At 41.9% G+C, this 6,887-nt stretch overlaps 1 pseudogene; it reads right to left on the bottom strand.

Moving 5' to 3' along the window:
• Window positions 1-4,727: 4,727 nt before the first annotated feature.
• LOC101604024 lies at window positions 4,728-6,621 on the bottom strand (annotated as a pseudogene).
• Between the last annotated feature and the right edge of the window lie 266 nt (window positions 6,622-6,887).

The raw sequence follows: 6,887 nt of genomic DNA, 5'->3' as shown, positions 1-6,887 counted from the left end.
TGTGTTTGGTGTTATCTGTGACCTTAGTTCTAATAGTGTTTGTTTGACGAATTTGGGAGCCCCCATGTTAGGTGCATATATGTTTAGGATTGTAATGTCCTCCTGTTGGAGTGTGCCCTTAATCAATATAAAGTGACCTTCCTTATCTTTTTTGACTAACGTCGGACTAAAGTCTACCCTGTCTGATATTAGGATAGCAACCCCTGCTTGTTTTCTAGGCCCATTTGCTTGAAACACCGTCTTCCAACCTTTCACCCTAAGATAATGTCTATCCTTTGTAGAAAGGTGAGTTTCTTGGAGACAACAAATTGTAGGATCCTGCTTTTTAACCCAGTCTGCAAATCTATGTCTTTTCGTTGGGGCATTGAGACCGTTGATATTAAGAGATATTATTGAAAGGTGTGTATTCATGTTTGCCATTTGTGTGTGTGTGTGTGTGTGTGTTACTTGTTCTACCTGTGCTCTCTTCTGTTAACTGGTATTTGAGTATAGCTGGTTTTTTCTAGGTTCCTTATATGTGTGCTTTTCCTTTTGTTCAGCATGGAGGATTCTATCAAGTATTTTCTGTAGAGCTGGTTTTGTCTTCAGATACTCCTTTAACCTGCTTTTGTCATGGAATGTCTTTATTTCTCCATCTATTTGGATGGATAACTTTGCAGGATAAAGTAACCTTGGTTGACAGTTGTTATCTTTGAGAACTTGGAATATATCACTCCAAGCCCTTCTGGCTTTAAAAGTTTGTGTTGAATAATCTGCTGTAATCCTGATGGGCTTGCTTTTGTAGGTAACTTGATTTTTCTCTCTAACTGCTTTCAATATTTTTTCTTTGGTTTGTGTGTTTGGAAGTTTGAGTATAATGTGGCGAGGAGAGTTTCTTTCTGGGTTTTGTCTGGCTGGGGTTCTAAAGGCTTCCTGTATCTGTATTGGCACCTCTTTCCCAATTTTGGGAAAATTTTCCCCTATGATTTTGTTGAAGATGCCTACTATGCCTCTGGAGTGGAGTTCTTCTCCTTCTACTATGCCCTGAATTCTTATATTGGATCTTTTCATAGTGTCCCGAATATCTTGAAATTCCCACTCATACTTTTCTATAAGTTTGTCTTTCTCTTTGTTGGACTGCATTAGGTCTGCCACCTGATCTTCTAGCTTAGATATTCTGTCCTCTCCCTCATCCATCCTACTGGTGAGATTTTCTACAGAGTTTTTTATTTCATTAACTGTGTTCTTCATTGGTAGTAATTCTGACTGGTTTTTCTTTATTATTTCTATTTCCCTATTTATGTCTTGTATTGCCTTCTTTATTTCATTAAATTGGTGTCCTGCCTCTTCTTTGATTCCTTTGATTTCCTCTTTGATTGTTTTCATGTGTTCTTTGACCTCTTTGAACATATTTATAATTATTCTTTTGAACTCTTTCTCAGGCATTTCCTCTAACTCTTTCTCACTGGAGGACATTTCTGATGCATTAATACTTTTAGGTGGATTTATATCGTCTTGATTTTTAGTGTTTCTTGTGTTATAATGTATATATTTTTGCATCTTGGATTACTTTAATGCTTGGATTTTCTAGCTAGCTGTGTATTCTTAGCTGTACCAATTGATTTGATGTAATATATTTTCAGGGTAGGACCTTAAGGTATTAGATGTGGCTCTTAAGACTCTCAGAGTACCTACAAAGATGTTCTTAGGGGTTGAGTTTCCCTGCTATAGGAGTATTCAAGCAGGCTGAGTGGAATAAAATACTGGTAGATTCTAAAATTTAACTAAACACTGTACACATTCAATCAAAAACAGCCCCGAGTATGTATGCAAGAGTAGTTATTATAATGACCAGATCCTCTATCAACAAAGAGGTTTAGATTTCTGGTCTGTTGAGGTATCCAAGTCAGCTTGTGACCAAGTGAGACCCTTCCCTGGTGCAATCCCAGGTACCTTGGGTGATTGTGGTCTCAGTCAAGTTGCTGCCTGGGTCATCGGGCTGCTGTTCTGATTTCTGGAGCTGGGCACTTGCTTTTCCTACGGGGCAAACTGAGCCGCTGCTGCTGCCTCTGCTGCTGTCGTAGCTGCCACCACCGGAGCCACCACCACTGCTGAAGCTGCCGCTGCCGTGTGCACCGCCGCTGTTCACCCCGAAGCCGCTGCTGCGGGATCTGCCGTCGCTGCCACTCCTGGGTCCGCTGCTGCTGGGGCCACTGGTACCGGTGCTGGAGCCGCTGAAGTTGCTGCCGAACTCTGCTCCTGCTTGGGTCCTGCTGTCAGCCCAAGTTGGCGTGGCCTGGTCCCGGGCCGCTGCTGTGTTCGCTGGAGCTGGGTTCAGGTGGTGGGGGAGAGGAGGGAGCCGCGGCTGCTCTGGTTGTATCGCTGTTCCACGTGTGCTTCTACCTCGCGGTCTGCTCTTCCCTCCGTTGCTCGCTGCCGCTCTCCCCTCACGTTTCCCGAGTTGCGGAGAGCGCGGTGTGAGGGGAAAATCCCGCACCTGGCTTGTCCTGCGGCTCGAGCCGAGAGTCCGGCGGCTTTCTGCCGCTCCGCGGCTGCGGCGGGTGGCCGAGCCGCCCCGGAGCCGCTGTTCCCGCCTGTGCAGGCTCTGGATGCTCTGGAACTCTTCTACTTCTCCGCTGCCGCCTCAATTTCCTATACACCTCACTTTTTAGTAAAAGTGTGTATTTTGCTGAGTTTTTTTGGTCTTTTTCCCCCCTAGGCTGCTTTGGCGTGGTACCTACGCCGCCATCTTAACCGGAAGTCCTAACATCTATTTTTATACAAGTATACTGACAATCTTGCTGCTCCACACGCTCCATAGAAATACACAGAAAGTACTTCACAGCACTTTCTTCAAAGCCCAGATAGGTATCAAATAGGTGCAGAGTCTGCTTGTTGTTTTTTTTTTAATTTTTTTATTTAATTTTTTTTGTTTTTACTGGTATAAATTATTTTTATTGTGGGAAAATGTTATAATTCACAATGATTAAGCATGAAAACACAGAATATAACAAAATAAGTATTTTTAAAATCCATTTACTTTTAAAGGACTTTCAGAATGCATTAAGAAAACAAATTAATTATATATATAAAACATCATTTTATAATAAATTTAATTTCAAGACCATCTTATTAGAACTGGTAATTACAGTAAACATTGGCAGGAAATAACAATTTCAAAAGCACCTTACTCTCACACCAGATGAATGTTAAAAGGTAGCAAAAATATGAGTTTAGTTTTAAATTTTAAAAATGGATAAACATGTTATAAAAGAAAACCATAAAAAAATGAGCATTTTTTTCCTCTAGGATCCAGTTCAAAACTTGCATCCTATCTTGTGATTCTTTCCTCACATTTAAATCACCTACTACTAAATTATGGCTATGGTCTTTAAGTACAGGGTAGAATGCTATTAACTCAATGTGCTTAGGTAAGTCCCAGATACAACTCAAAGAAACTGTCACGTTTTAAAAAATGAGAACAAGGGCTGGAGAGATGGCTTAGAATTTAAGCACTTGCCTGTGAAGCCTAAAGACCCTGGGTTCGAGGCTCGGTTCCCCAGGTCCCACGTTAGCCAGATGCACAAGGGGGCGCACACGTCTGGAGTTCGTTTGCAGAGGCTGGAAGCCCTGGCACGCCCATTCTCTCTCTCTCCCTCTATCTGTCTTTCTCTCTGTGTCTGTCACTCTCAAATAAATAATAAATAAAAAATTAAAAAAAAACATTAAAAAAAATGAGAACAAAATATGTTGCTCTAAACTTTTTAAATTATGTAAACTAATTTACCTGCCACAGATGTTCTTATTTTCAGAAACCAATATGTGTCATTTGTCAATGGAAGGAATGAAATGTGCCAATCTTAACAGAATAATAGGGAAATTGTTCTGTTTGTTTTGTCTTCACCTGATTTAAAGGTATACTTTCAACTGAGTGTAGTATTATGAATCCATTACTCCAAAACTCTGAGTTTGTCACTAGCAAGTGCCTTTGGCTGCTGACTACCTCTCCAGTCTAAAAGTTCTTCTAACTGACAGATAAACAGAAATTTATGGAAGTCACTCAGGTGCAAAACAAGTCTATAATTTAATAAACCATTGTGGAATTGTGTATGAAAATATTTATGCTAATTTTGTTCTTACTGCCTTCGTACCCAAGCTACTTTTAAAATTGAAATCTCTGGACCTGTAATAGCCCTTTTAGTCTTTCTGCTTTAAACTTCAAAGCATGAAGGAACTAGAGTAACCCAGCAGTCACTGTGGCTAACAGAACAAAGGAGTGACAAAGCACCATGACCTCTGAAAGTGTCCAATCTTTAGAATATGGGCTAATTAGAACTTTTAATGATGCCTCAAAGAACACATTGTTACTGTTTTAAACGTATTGAGAAAACAAAATTGTGTCAGGTCTCTTTCATTTATTGAAATCACCACCAAAGTAAACTATAATGACAAAATTCAACCACTCTCACATACTGCTGTCAATGAACAGAACATGTACAATAATGATCTGACAAGTTGCTATTTTATATAGGTGCTATTATTTTAAAATAAGGTGAAAATAGGATGTATACTTTAAAAATAATGCTATCACAAAACATACCTCAAGCCATTTAACACATCCTGCTTGTACAATTCATGTCTGTCAAGTAAATCAACTCTATATTCCAGACAGTTTAAATAAAGCATCTGTAGAAAAGTGCACAATCAATAAAACAGTAAACTTAAAAGTTCTGGAGGAATATAAAAATAGTTACAATTTTAGGTTAAAAATTCTCAGGAGTTTCCCTCCTATGTATATGTATCTTATAAAAAAAATGTTTTATAAAGAGAGAAAAACAGACTTAACTAGTAAAGTACACAGAGTCCATTGGCTCTATTTTGTTGGAGGGTTTTGTTAAGGAATATGCCCATGAGTGGGGATGTGTAAACCAAAGAATTAACACTGCCTCTGTTAACGTGACCCAAATGTTCTTCCCGCCTACCAATCATTTTGTTCCCTGTTTAACCATGGAGAAGTAAATTATGAGCCTAGGTTCTTAGCTATTATCTCCTCCCTAAAATCACTGATTATCCTGCCCTCATCGTCACTGTTCAGGGTTTTTCTGTTTTGGGAAAGAAGGTCTCAGGTCACCTTGCTGACAGTCAAAACCTTATGAGATCACATCTTGAGTATCTCCATTAGGTCTCTATCGCACAGCCAGGGGAGGCAGCGGCTTCCCACCGAACTCATTACGCCGTGTTTCACCCAGAGGCTCAAGTTTTGGAAGTCTAGTGACTTTGGGAGTTCCCCAGCCAACAGGAGGGGGAGGGGTTGGAGTTGGACTCTTCGGAACAGACACATCTGCGTTAACTGGTTCCACCCGATGACTCCTTTTCATTCTCAAAGTTTCTTAGTTTTCTTTTTAAAGTTATCTGATTCTGATGATTGCTGATCTGTCTCATCTTCATTCTCCAACTGCTGTGTTAATACCTCTTTGTAATTGTCTACAATGTCAAGTTCATCATTTTTGAGGTTACTGTCACCAGCCTGTTCCGGTGTTTCTACTTGCCCAGGCTCCACTTCATGTCTCAGGAGACAGTTATCACTATCGTTCTCCACAGTTTGTTTCTGTTTTTCTCTTTCACGTTTTTTTTTCATTCTCAATGATTACAGCTGCTATTGGCTGGAAAGGATTAGCAATAACTGTTCGTGGGTCCAACTCAGCCTGATCGCTGGTTCCATCACATTCATTCTGTTCTTGCTGTCTTTGTTCTCTTTCTTCCCTTATTTTTTGCACTCGCTCTGCCCTTTCTCGTTTCTCCTGCTCCTCAAGAGCGCGTTGTTCTGTAGTATCTTTTTGGATGTGTTCACTCAAGGCATCAAAGTCTTTTGCAATGATATGTAGTAGCCAAAAAAAGCCTTTTTTGATGGATTTGTCAATTTTCTTTCCATATCCCAAGACTGCTGAACAAGGTTCTATCTGACATAGGCACTTGTGTTCATTGACCAACTTTTCAAGAGACAGACATTCAATCACATCAGCTTCTCCCAAAGCTCCTTCTTTGTCTTGCTTATTTGCCAGCACCAATATAGGCTTTCCTGATATCCTAGGATGTCTTAGCACTTCAGACATTGTCTCTTTTGTCTCTTCCATCCTTTCTTCATCACTGGAATCCACAACAAATATTACCCCATAGGACTCAGCATAGTAATTCTTCCAAATTCCCCGGATTCGTTTTCCATCTCCCAAGTCAAAGATGGTAACGTCAAACTTTCCTTGTCTAAGGTCAATTTTAGAAAATCCAACAGTAGGAGCTACATCTTCAGGTTGCTATATACACAATACCATGGATCAAATTCTTAATACTTGTTTTCTTTTTGAGACAAGATCTTCCATGCAGCTGAGGTGGGCCTCAGGCTTGTGATCCTCTGCCTCAGCTTTCTGAGTGCTGGGATTACAGGCATGTGTTATCACGCCTGGCAAATTAAGTGAATACAAGCTGAACCCAGACTGAAAGCGTTCTCCTTGGATTCCCTTTGCTGTGGCTGTTTTACCAGCATTATCAAGTCCTACCATCACAAGTGTCACCTTTCTGACCGGCTCGCGCCACCGCCTGAACAAGTTGCAGCAGTTGGCCATGAGAGTCAACATGCCAGGTCGCTCGGCCGGCCACCGCCCATCACATCCCGCAGCCGGGTTGCGCTGCTCTCTCCGGAGTGATCGCGGGCGCCCGCCTCCGCCACGTGACCCCGCCGGGGCAAGCCAGGAGCACCGGCTGGCAGGCGGGCGAAGGCCACCGATGTGAGGGCCGAGGCCCTGCTGCCCGCGTCCGCTCGCGCGCCGCCCCCCCCCCCCCCCCCCCCCGCCCGGGACGGGCCCACCGCAGGCGCAGACTCCCCGCGACCACAGCGGACTGGAACGACGAAA

The sequence above is a fragment of the Jaculus jaculus genome, chromosome 3 (genome assembly GCF_020740685.1).
Source record: "Jaculus jaculus isolate mJacJac1 chromosome 3, mJacJac1.mat.Y.cur, whole genome shotgun sequence".
In the NCBI taxonomy this organism is placed as follows: Eukaryota; Metazoa; Chordata; class Mammalia; order Rodentia; family Dipodidae; genus Jaculus; species Jaculus jaculus.
Note: the sequence above shows the minus strand (reverse complement) of the source record. Positions and strands in the feature narration are given on the sequence as shown.